This window comes from Engystomops pustulosus, chromosome 3 (genome assembly GCF_040894005.1).
Source record: "Engystomops pustulosus chromosome 3, aEngPut4.maternal, whole genome shotgun sequence".
In the NCBI taxonomy this organism is placed as follows: Eukaryota; Metazoa; Chordata; class Amphibia; order Anura; family Leptodactylidae; genus Engystomops; species Engystomops pustulosus.
This window is the reverse complement of record NC_092413.1, coordinates 108,736,898-108,750,275: the sequence shown is the minus strand read 5'-3', so window position 1 is coordinate 108,750,275 and position 13,378 is coordinate 108,736,898.

The window sequence follows — 13,378 nt, the reverse complement described above, 5'->3', positions numbered from 1 at the left end:
TACAGAATATGATACATAAGGCCTTGGGGAGGGAGGCCTTATACTACTCCAATCCTTCACTTCCCCCCAGCCTCAGCATATTTAGCCTAATGGAGATAGCTAGTGTTACCCAAAACGGTCGGTGTCCGGGCTTTAACCCCTTAAGGACCAGGCCCTTTTTCATTTATGCGTCTTTATTTTTCACTCCCCACCTTCAAAAATCTATAACTTTTTTATTTTTCCATGTGAAGAGCTGTGTATGGGCTTATTTTCTGTGTAACAAATTGCACTTCATAGTGATGGTATTTAGTATTCTATGCCATATACTGGGAAGTGGGAAAAAATTCTGAATGCAGAGAAAATTATGAAAAAACACATTTGCGCCATTTCTTATGGGCTTGGATTTTATGGCTTTCATTGAGCGCCCCAAATGACATGTCTACTTCATTCATTAGGTAAATACAATCACGTGGATACTAAATTTGTATAGGTTTTATAATGTTTTCATACACTTACAAAAATTAAAACTTCCTGTAAAAATAAAAAAAAAAATTTTACTTTTGTGCCCTCTTCTTGCACTAATAACTTTTTCATACGTTGGTGTACAGAGCTGTGGGTGGTGTAATATTCTAAAAATTAACGTATATACTCTAGTTTAAGCCGACCAGAGTATAAGACAAGACCCCTAATTTTACCACAAAAAACTTGGAAAAACCTACTGACTTGAGTATAAGCCGAGGGTGGGAAATGCATTGGTCACAGCCACCCCCCAGTATATACCCTGCCCCAGTACATAGCGTGCCAGCTCCTACCCCTAGTATATACCCTGCCAGCCCCTGCCCATAGCCAGCCAGCCCCTGCATATACCCTCCCCCAGTACATAGCCAGCCCCTGCCACCCGGTATACAGCCTGCCAGCCCCTGTGCCCCATTATGGAGCTGGACCCCAGCCCCGTTGATTTAAAAAAAAAAAAAAAAAAATTAAAACTCAACTTTCTGGCGGCCCCCTTGGGTCTTCTTTGTTGTCCGTCCATCACCGATGGATCGCACAGAAGACCTGCGGGGGCCGCTGAAAAGGTGTTTTTTTTTTTTTTTGCCTCGAGTAAAAGCTGCATTTGTATTTTTCAGCACATTTTTTTTGTGCTGGAAAAACTTGGTTTATGCTTGAGTATATACGGTACTTGACAACCCAGCCTAATAGGTTAATAATAAAAAAAAAAGCCACACATACCCTGAAACACATAATTATTCAGTTTACGAAATCCATACATGCAATACATACCTCTCCTGTAGTTGCATGAAATTTATGGTCAGACTGCACTGGAAATCTGGCTACATATCCATGACTAGTTTTTACAGTGTCTACATTCTTTAAAAGCGCTAATTTTAATTTCTTGGAACAAGTTTTTCTTCTTCTTACTGTATCAATTTCAATCTAGTTTAAAACATACAAAAAATATGTGATGCTTTATGAAAAATAGGCAACAATTTTAACACTGGCCCAGATTTACTAAAGCAGATGAACCTCAATTTGTGCCTACTCCGCAGACCATCACAGCCCCCTGTGGTGGGATACAGGGGGGGGGGGGAGGGGTTGTTGCCGTTCCTTGCATTTAGGGATTGCAACTCTTTTCAAAAATTATACAGCAGTACAAGCCTTTTTATATATCCCCTACTGCAGTGATGGCTAACCTATGGCACTGGTGCCAGAGGTGGCACTCGGAGCCCTTTCTGTGGGCACCCAGACCATCACCAGAGATGACTCCAGGTATTTTCCTGCAGTCCCAGACAGCCCAGGACTTGCTGTGCACAGAGCTATATTAAAGTGACAGCTCTACCTGGGACTATTTTCTGCTTTATTGGTGTCCTCAGGTGCTGGTATCAATGAAAACTGTGACAGAGAAGGGAGTATAAATCACAAATTAAATTTCTGTGTTGGCACTTTGCGATAAATAAGTGGGTCTTTGTTGTAGTTTGGGCACTCGGTCTCTAAAAGGTTCGCCATCACTGCCCTACTGTGTAAAAGTACGGGGTACATTTATCATTAGCAATATATATTTTTTTTTTTCAAAAGCTTTTCTGCTCCCAAAAACTGATATTAGCAGGTTTGCCATTTTGGGAGCTTATCTGAAGTCACATTTTTGAGAAACATCTATTTGTCTAAAAGGTTTTTTTTTAGACACAAAACAATAGTTCTAAACTATTAAGATTTGGAAGCAGGCTAAATACAAAGACACAAACCATCTTTATTGATTTGCGTCAAACTCATAAGTACAAAAAAAAAAAGTGCATAAAAAGTTGCCAAAAATTCAATTTATCCAATTGACAGATTTCCTCCCCATTGTCCAAGAAGTAGGCACAATTATTAAATCTGGACCAAAGTGATTAAGATGTAAGAAATCCTTTAGGGTGTGCACAGGAATAGGTTCTGGGCTGAGAAAACAGCCATCCTTGCAGTTAGGATCTTTAACCCCTTAAGGACCAGGCCCTTTTTCGTTTTTGCGTTTTTATTTTTCACTCCCCACCTTCAAAAATCTATAACTTTTTTATTTTTCCATGTACAGAGCTCTGTGATGGCTTATTTTCTGCGTAACAAATTGCACTTCGTAGTGATGGTATTAAATATTCCATGCCGTGTACTGGGAAGCGGGAAAAAAATTCTAAATGCAGTGAAAATGATGAAAAAACACATTTGCTGCATTTCTTGTGGGCTTGGTTTTTACAGCTTTCACTGTGCACCCCAAATGACACGTCTATTTCATTCATTGGGTCAATACGATCACGGGGATACCAAATTTGTATAGGTTTTATAATGTTTTCATACATTTACAAAAATTAAAACCTCCTGTACAGAAAAAATATTCTTAAGTTTGCCGTGTTCTTGCGCTAATAACTTTTTCATACTTTAGTGTATGGAGCTGTGAGTGGTGTCATTTTTTGCGACTTCTGATGACGTTTTCAATGCTTCTATTTTTAGGACTGTTCGACATTTTGATCACTTTTTATAGAATTTTTTCTATTTTTCAAAATGGCAAAAAAATGCCATTTGCGACTTCTGGCGCTATTTTCCGCTACGGGGTTTAACGCAGTGAAAAACGGTTATTATATTTTGATAGATCGGGCATTTTCGGACACGGCGATACCTATTGTGTTTATGATTTTTACTGTTTATTTATATTTATATCAGTTCTAGGGAAAGGGGGGTGATTAGAATTTTTATGTTTTTTTAATATAATTTTTTTTTTTTTTACTTTTTTTTACTTATTTTTTTTACTATTTTACAGACTCCCTAGGGTACTTTAACCCTAGGTTGTCTGATTGATCCTACCATATACTGCCATACTACAGTATGGCAGTATATGGGGATTTTGCATACCATCTATTACAATGTGCAGATCGCACATTGTAATAGATAGCCTCGATCATGACAGCCTGGGATCTTTGTGTGATCCCAGGCTGTCATGGCAACGGATCGCCACTCCCCGGTGACGTCACGGGGAGTGACGATCGGAGCCAAGATGGCGGCGCCCACGCGCCGCCGGCTCTTTAATGCCGCCGGCAGCTTTGCCGGCGGCAATCAAAGGGTTAACACCCGCGATCGGTGCAAGCACCGATCGCGGGTGTTAGCGACGGGCGTTTGCTTCATTATGAAGCAAATGCCCGGTGAGTATGAAGAGGGCTCAGCCTGTGAGCCCTCTTCATACTCCCCCATGCGCAGTAAGACGTAAGGGTACGTCTTATTGCGCTATGGGGTTAAACCCACATGGTCAACAATGTCTGCACTGAAAAAAAAACAGCAAGCCACAATCATTGACATGCCAAGAAATAAAACCAAAATACTGACAATATTGTCAGTACTTTTTATGGAGTATTCTGCCACAATAGATGCTGCAGGGTTGTTACAAAACAAACCAGCAACAGCCTGGCTGTGTGTGCACACCCTAAAGGCTAATTCACACGAATGTGTGCACGCCGTACCGTAGCATGGTGGGCACACGATAGAGGAGGGGTTGAGCGCTGCTCACCCATGCCCCTCTCCATAGAGATATTGCACACGGCGCCGTATTATGGGGAAAGATAGGACATGTCCTATCTTTTCCCTGAGTACGGAACAGTGCAGCTCCATACGGCCTCATGCGCCCATTGGCGTGTGCCGGCCAAGCTAACAAAACACAACCATGATCTTGTCCTGGTGTTGTTAGTTTGGGAAGGGAGGGGGGGGGGGGTGTTTGTAGTAGTTTTATTCCATCAGTTCCTGCACAACAGTTGTATTAGGCAGGGGGAAAAAAAAATAAAATAAAAAAAAGGTCAAGAGGGTAATAAAGTACCAATTAATTTTCTATAAAACATAGTTCACATAATTTTCTTCAATCCTGAGGTCCTGCATATATAGATGAATCTATTTTATTAAACACTTGTAACCACTGGAAGGAATATTCCAAAAAATTGCTTCTTTAACCCCTTAACGCAAAGCCACTTTTCACCTTCCTGACACGGCCCATTTTTTCAAATCTGCCCTGTGTCACTATAAATGGTTATAACTTCGGAAGCTTTAACATATCCAAGTGATTTTAAAATTGTTTTCTCGTGACACTTTGTACTTCATGGTAGTAGAAAAATTTTGGTGGTATGTTTTGCATTTATTTATGAGAAAATCAGATATTTGGTGAAAATTTTGAAAAATTCTTGATTTTCGAAATTCAAAATGTTCTACTTTTTCCATAAATAGTCATAACCGCAAAAATACTTAACTAACATTCACTAAATGTCTTATTTATGTGGACACAGGTTTTTGTTTTTTTTAATGCATCCTCTTATTTTTGTAGGATGTTACGAGGCTTTGAACGTTAGGTGCGATTTTTCACACTTTCATAAAAACCGCAAAATCCTGCTAGAGGGACCTGCTCAGGTTTCAAGTCACTTTGAGAGGCCTAAATAAAATTAAAACCCCATAAAATTACCCCATTATAGAAACTACACCCCTCAACGTACGTAAAACAACTTTTATGAAGTTTGTTAACCCCTGTAAAACAATTAAAGGGTTAACTTTAAATGCCCTTTAACTTTAATTGTTTTACAGGGGTTACACTTTAAATGCCCCTAACACGCCGCGATCGCGGGTGTTAGCCGACACCCGCAGCTTCTGGCCCCGGCTCCGTTCAGGAGCCGGGGCCAGAAGTTTGACATAATAGTACTGCATTTTGCAGGAACGCACCTCCCGCGATGCAGTACTATTACGTCAAATGTCGGGAAGGGGTTAAACTTACCCACAACCTTAAATAGGCAATTTAATATTCAGCAATAATAATCTGTTGTATAACATCTTAAAGGGGTATTCCAGGAATCAGCATAATTCATATAAAAGTGGGCACTCAAAATAGAAGCTAATATGTAATTAGTTGTTATTTAAAATTTTGCTCCCCTTAGCAGAAAATGCTGGTGACATACACAGTGATGAAGAATTAAAATGCTACTGGCCCTTTAATCAGTCCGTTAATTTCCTCCGCGCGGTCCGTCGCAGAAAAGAAGATGGCCGCTGGTCACATGTCCACATCACATGTCCTGTACCTGCCTGGGCAGGGTCATGTGATCACCACTTCGTTTGGCTGTACTCAGTTGGTTGCAGTGCATCCAGTATGGTCAGTGTTGTGGTGATGGCAGTTACACATCATTACTATGGTAACAGAGCAAGAATACCTGTTACATCATCACTGGGAGCAGAGCCTAAAAGGTAGGAGGAGTTACTGAGAACTAAAGGATCATGGAACTTGTAGTTTCCAGTGGCGGCCATCTTAGTGTTGACTCCACCTACTTTAGAGAGGCCATAAATTTTGTAAATCATAAAATCAAACTATTTAAGCTTCGTTTTGTGACTAATGACATTTAGTATTGTTGTATCCATTTATTTATATCATCAAGGGTTTTTGTGTCAGATGTTCATATTCCCGGAATACCCCTTTAACACTGTTTGAGTCAGCATTGTGTGTGGTCTAATATCAATAGTTGGGTGCTAGAAACATTAACCCCTGACAACATGGGTTACATTTTAATACACTTACATAGGATATATATATATATATATATTTTTTTTTTTAAAAAAAACACAACACAATTTATTTTTTATTGCACTTTAACATTTTTTTAATAAAATTTCACTTAAATACTCTAATTTTAAAAAAGTTTTCTGCCCCCATGACTCATTTGCATTGTGCAGAAGAGAGGGCTGTGGAGTCATTAAGCCATGCACTGTTAGTTTTAATGAATAGTTCAACTCTTCTTCTTTCAAAATGCTTGCGATAACAGGATAAAGAACATACTGCATTTTACCAACTCTACAAATGTACAGTAGATTTTAGGAATAATTTATAAAAACTCAAATTCTACCAAAATGGCCACTGACTCCACAGCCCCAATACACACATACATACATATATATATATACATACATACATACATACACACACACACACACACAGATTAACCTTAAAGTCAGGAAATCTGATAAAATGTATGATGTAGATTTCAGCAGAACAACCCATTTTCTTGGTATTTTGGACAATTTGCCTGTGTCTTTTGAAGGAATGGTCTTCATGCTAGAAAAGAAGATGCAGAAAAAAAACAAAAAAAAATTCGAGTAAGATATTGGCACATGATAAATCTTCCGTACAATGGAAGCACAACCTCATACAACAAGAGGCTTAGGCCTCCTAATGTTTACCGTGGGGTGGGTGCCTGCCCCAGGAACACAAACAATGTAAAGTTCAGCATGGTTAAAAAAAAAAAATAGTTTGCCTCACATCCACAATAAACCAAACTTTGTTATCTTACCTGGCATCAAAGGGTATGTATCCTGCTCGACCAGCCCCTCCCAACATTGAAAACTTCATGTTGTATAAGCAAGGTGATGTTGTGTAAGGTCATTTACCCAGTAACATTTGCTTTACTGAGTCACATTAATAAAATATTAATAATTCCTTTGTATAGCGCCAACAGATTCCGCAGCGCTGCACAGAGCTTACCAAATCAGTCCCTGTCCCCATGGCGCTCACAATCTTATCAACCTACCAGTATGTTTTGGAGTGTGTGTGGGTTTCCTCCGGGTCCTCCGGTTTCCTCCCAAACACGGAGAGCATAAAAAATTCTCTGCAAAGGTTGACCTGGATTCAGGGGCGTAACAACAGCCAGGGCCCAGGATGGTTGGTGGAACAAATCATTAGTGCTGTTCTCCTGGGCCCTGGAGTACAGCAGTAACAGGAACCCTAGCCTGATGTGCCTAACATATGTTGTCTACACTGTATGTATATGTACTATATAGTACGTGTTCAAATTTGGTGTATATACACTATATTTGTGCATAAATGTAATACCTAGTAAAAACTAGGTATTAGTGTATAAATGTATGCATATAAGTGTATACAAGTATAAGTGAATGTATGAGTTTATAATATAAAATGTGTCAATATATGAGTGCCTTGATGTATACGATTGTACAAATATGTATATATTTTTTTTAAGGGTATGGGGGGACCCCATGCAGAAATCTGCTATGGGGGCCCAAGCTCTCCTAGTTACGCCACTGCCTGGACTTGAACCTAGGACCCCAGTGCTGAAAGGTTGGAGTGCTAACCACCATGTATCAACATTAAACATCAACCCTATGCTTAAAACAATTATTCTACATATCATACAAATTTAAAATGTTGCACAATGGGATGACTTTCCAGCCTAATGGCCATTGACCATCGTTCGCAAATTAAAAAGGCTAGGGTCAAAGTAGAGACAAATGCTAACAGCCTTTGGCAAAGTTATAGAGCACCTGTAGTGCTCATTCCATACATCCAAAGAACACCGTTATGTATATTTATGTGTGATTATTTATAATGAATTTATTTCCTTTAGGCATTTTGATTGCGTCCGTATATAATATATACACGCACATACATACATATACACAAATAGGTCTCATCATAGACGCCATGTCACCATCATCCAGTCTGTCTGGGATTACATAAATACAGAATCTTTATTCTCAAAGAATTTGTAATAATACTTTTGGTATGTTCTGTATGCAAGTGTACATCTGAACAAAAGACTTATATCTTATGAATGTAGTTGTGATAATAGAATTTACATTTTATACATGGATTACACTAAATGATTTAATGCAAATATTTACATTTATAATTGACATTATGATTTTACATTAATTGATTTTAGATCTACACAGTATAACAATTTTAAAAGAATAATTCTAAAATAGATTGTTTAGGAAAAAGCAGAGCCCTTTATCACCCAGATTAAGGATAAAGTATATTGTACATGATTTTTAAATATACCTGATTTTCATCAACCGTGTTAATGTGACGCTTCAATTCTTTACCCAAATGACACTGAAGAATTTTTCTTCCCACAACAACATAAGGAACACCGGTAAAAGAAATCAATGTCCCCCTCTTCTCATTTTGACTTCTCCACAAGATTCGCTCTTTGCCAGTGGCCTTGAGATCTAAAATTAAAAAAAAAAAAAAAAGTTAGAATAAAAACAAAATTAAAAAAAGATGGGTCACAATTAAATTATATATGCATTCACTAAAGATGTCCACTGTAAAATACTACCTTCATCGCCAAAATATTTGGACTTGTATAGAACTACGAAGTTGGATTTTGTAGTTTCCTCCAAAGTAGAAATGGATGTATTCAATGAAATAACAGAATCAAAAAATTGTGTTTGCAGCTCTTCACAGGATGCACTATGCTAGAATTTAGATAATAAATAAAATGAGAATTCAACAATCCATTTTTGGTATTTTTTTTGATTATACATTGAGAGAAGTGCTTAAAAATAAAATATATCATATAGCCTCTTATACAATAATTACTTTGCCATACATGGCTTTGTTAATAGGAACCAAGAACCAAAAAAAAAAAAAAATGCTTAAAGGGGTGTTCTCATCTGGGCATTCACATTTCATGTAATTCAACTCATGTACAAAATGTCTTAAATTGGATGTTATTACCGCATATATACTCGAGTATAAGCCGAGACCCCCTTTACCATCAAAAACTGGGTAAAGCTATTGATTGGAGTATAAGCCGAGGGTAGGAAATGCATTGGTCACAGACCCCCCCCCCCCCACTCCAGTATGTAGCCAGCCTGCCCCCAGTAGTATACAGCCCAGCATTTAAAAAAAAAAAAATAATAATAAACTTATATACTCGCCCTCCGGTGGCCCCGACGTGCAGCGCTGGTCCTCTTCTGGCTTCCGCGCCAGTCTTCTTTCTTCTCCAACTTCGTGCTGGGCGCCGGCATTGTTCTCCCCCGGGCGGCGCATAGTATGATGCGCCGCTGCTGACGTCATACTAGGCGCCGCCTGGGAGAAAAACATGGAGGCACCCAGCACGAAGTTAGAAAAGAAAAAAGACGGGAGCGGAAGCCAGAAGAGGACCAGCGCGGACATCGGTGGCCCCGACGTGCAGCGATGCTCCCCCGGAGGGGGAGTATATAAGTTTAAATGTTTTTTAAATATTTTTTAAGTATATATAACTGTATATTGACTCGTGTATAAGCAGGCTAAGCAGTATAAGCAGCAAGAATAAAACTCTGCTTATACACAAGTATATACGGTAAACAAGTGTACTTTGATAAAGATAATTTCCCATATAAAAAATATGGATGCTGCAATACCAGGTCACATTCAACAAGGAAGCTGGATTAGACCTGCTGGCCTTAAATGCCACCTGTGCTCCAAATGGAAAGGAAAAAGACAAAACACACCACTAAATACCTCTTGCATTTGCACTTTGTCATCATGAACAGATGAAGTTGCTTCTTCAATATGTGATTCTGTGGCATTCACAGATATTTCAGCTGTGTCTTGGTTCTAAAAATACATTAAATTTCAACTTTAAAATTAAATTACACATCAAGTCTATTATGTACCAAATAATTAAATATATGTTAGCAGCACATTTACCGCTTAAAGGGCACCTACCACCACGAATCTACCTATAAAGGTAGATCGGGTGGTAGGTGGATCAATAGGACGTGAGGATAGCCCTTTTAAGGGCTAATCCTCACATCCACACACGGTATCGATAACTTTTATTATCTTTATATTCAAATTTCCTTATGCGGCTACTGGGGCGTGGAGTAGCCGCTTCTGAGGTTACACGAGGCGGCTACTCCACGCCCCGGTAGCCTCTTTTCTCCTCCTACGAGGAGCTGTGCGCCCTCATCCAACAAATCTGCTGTCTGCGCAGAACAGCAGGCCCGCGCCTGCGCGGTCACTCCTCCGAAGCCGGAGCTGCACAGGTACGGGCCTGCTGTTCTACGCATGCGCAGACAGCAGATTCGTCGGACGAGGGCGTGCAGCTCCTCGTAGCTGCGCGCCGAAGATTTTCGGTAGGAGGAGAAAAGAGGCTACCGGGGCGTGGAGTAGCCGCATAAGGGAATTTGAATATAAAGATAATAAAAGTTATCGTAACCGTGTGTGGACGTGAGGATTAGCCCTTAAAAGGGCTATCCTCACGTCCTATTGATCCACCTACCACCCAATCTACCTTTATAGGTAGATTTGTGGCGGTAGTTGCCCTTTAAGTATGTTTATATCCTACATACAAGCAGCAAAGTGTTCCCACAGCTCATATCATGGCCTTTAACATGAACAGAGGAGGGGAGACACAAAAACCCATGTCACCCACGACACGAACTTTAAAAAAAAAATTTTTAAAAATAAAACAAAATAGAAAGTTCAAACAGTTTTTTAAAAATCTGTATTGGTCTATTACTCATAGACCATTACAGATGCTGCCTAAAGACAGGCCTGGGAGTTTGACATAAATTCCCAGCCATCTCAGCAACCGATCAGTGCGCCCCGATGACTATATAGGGAGGGCCAATCAGAATCAAGAAGGCGGCACCCACAAACAACATATTTAAAAGCCCCTTGGGAACGATCACGGGTATTTGCTGCGATATGCAGCCATTTTCACCTTCCACATTCAGGAAGTCTAAATGTAGGAAGGGGTTAATAGCCTGCCATCAGAATCTGAATTGAGCATCTATGGCAATCCTTCAAGTCTGAGACTGTAGGCTGTCATTGCAACTACTAGCAACGATGTTAGGCGTCGCAATCAGTTGAAACCACAGCACTTAACAGGTTAAGTGCCGCAATTGGTGCCAACACCAACTGATGCAGTTAGAGGCAGCCCAATTACATAATGGGCGAAAGGATTAAAGCTCTGGTAGTGGTTATTGCGGATATACTACCAACATACACCAAAAAAAAATTGAAGATACTAAACCACTAAAATAATATGTATATCTCCAGAACACCCTCACACAACTCCTCTATCCCTTGAGCACCCATGACAAGAACTACAGGCATACCTCCAATGCACAGAGAGGATGTTCAGCTTTCTCATCCGACATGACGAAATCTTCTTTAGAGCACGTCTGTTTAAAAACAAAACAAAAATGATTTAGAGATAGACTTATAAAAAAAAAAACCATCAGTGCATATAGCATGCACCCCCATAGTATATAGCCAGCCTCTGCAAACAAATTAAATAAAATTAGACTCCCATACTTGCACTCCCTGGAACCATATGGTCCGCCCCGCAGTGCCGGCTTTCCCTCTTTATGACGCTGGGTCATAGAGGGCGCCAGCAACCAGCGATATCTTTATCTAAGATACACATATCTCTGATCGCTACTGAGGCATGGGACAGCACCCGAGGATGGGAGGCATCGCCCTATGCGATCACCTACCCTTCGTCCCTGCCCTGGCTCTTTATGTTAAGTGGAAAACATTGTTGTGGATTAGAAAATAAACAAACCCATGCGGCCACCTCTACCCCCCCCTCCCCATGCCCCCCCGCAGCCACCTCTGCCCCCCCTCCCCATGCCCCCCCGCAGCCACCTCTGCCCCCCCTCCCCATGCCCCCCCGCAGCCACCTCTGCCCCCCCTCCCCATGCCCCCCCGCAGCCACCTCTGCCCCCCCTCCCCATGCCCCCGCAGCCACCTCTGCCCGCCTCACCATGCCCCCGCAGCCACCTCTGCCCGCCTCACCATGCCCCCGCAGCCACCTCTGCCCCCCCTCACCATGCCGCCGCAGCCACCTCTGCCCCCCCTCACCATGCCCCCGCAGCCACCTCTGCCCGCCTCACCATGCCCCCGCAGCCACCTCTGCCCGCCTCACCATGCCCCCGCAGCCACCTCTGCCCGCCTCACCATGCCGCCGCAGCCACCTCTGCCCCCCCTCACCATGCCCCCGCAGCCACCTCTGCCCGCCTCACCATGCCCCCGCAGCCACCTCTGCCCGCCTCACCATGCCGCCGCAGCCACCTCTGCCTGCCTCACCATGCCGCCGCAGCCACCTCTGCCCCCCCTCACCATGCCCCCGCAGCCACCTCTGCCCGCCTCACCATGCCCCCGCAGCCACCTCTGCCCGCCTCACCATGCCCCCGCAGCCACCTCTGCCCGCCTCACCATGCCCCCGCAGCCACCTCTGCCCGCCTCACCATGCCGCCGCAGCCACCTCTGCCCCCCCTCACCATGCCGCCGCAGCCACCTCTGCCCCCCCTCACCATGCCCCCGCAGCCACCTCTGCCCGCCTCACCATGCCCCCGCAGCCACCTCTGCCCCCCCTCACCATGCCGCCGCAGCCACCTCTGCCCCCCCTCACCATGCCCCCGCAGCCACCTCTGCCCGCCTCACCATGCCCCCGCAGCCATCTTCACTCATCCAACTGTAACCACGATCCACACGCTGCTATCGTTGTGCCACTACACAATCTGCTTCCAACACAATAACTAACTGAACCGTCCCCAACTTTCTATGTGTATCCAACATCACCCCACCTCAGCAGTCAGACTATACCTGTTGTACAGCACACACTCGCTCAACTACTTCTCAGCAAAAACAGAGGCTGAGAGAGGGAGAGACAGCTCCTCAGATACATTTGGCGCCACCATGTGGTCACGTGGTTGTAGCACGTCACGTGACTCAGTGACGTCACAGGGTACCTCTGAGTTATAGGATTTAGCCGCTACCGAATGGGATGTGGATTTCTACCCAGTCTCTTTCTCAGTGAGTGCACGAAGTAGAGGCGCTGTAATGTCTGGGTACATGTAGAGGAGAGAGAAATCACAGGGGTATGGAGGTTACATGAGACTGCATGTCGGGTGAGGTGGCATAAGGAATTTGTTACATGGGACTGCATGTCTGGTAGGGGTTAAAGTGGCGTGAGGCGTATATTACATGGGACTGCTCATACTGAGCACTGTGCCTGCAGAGGGATCCTGTGATGTCACTAATATGACGTCACTTGGATTCATTAAGACCAGGGGCTTGATGCATGCAGAGAGGAAGCAATGTGCATCTTTTCTGCATGTCTGT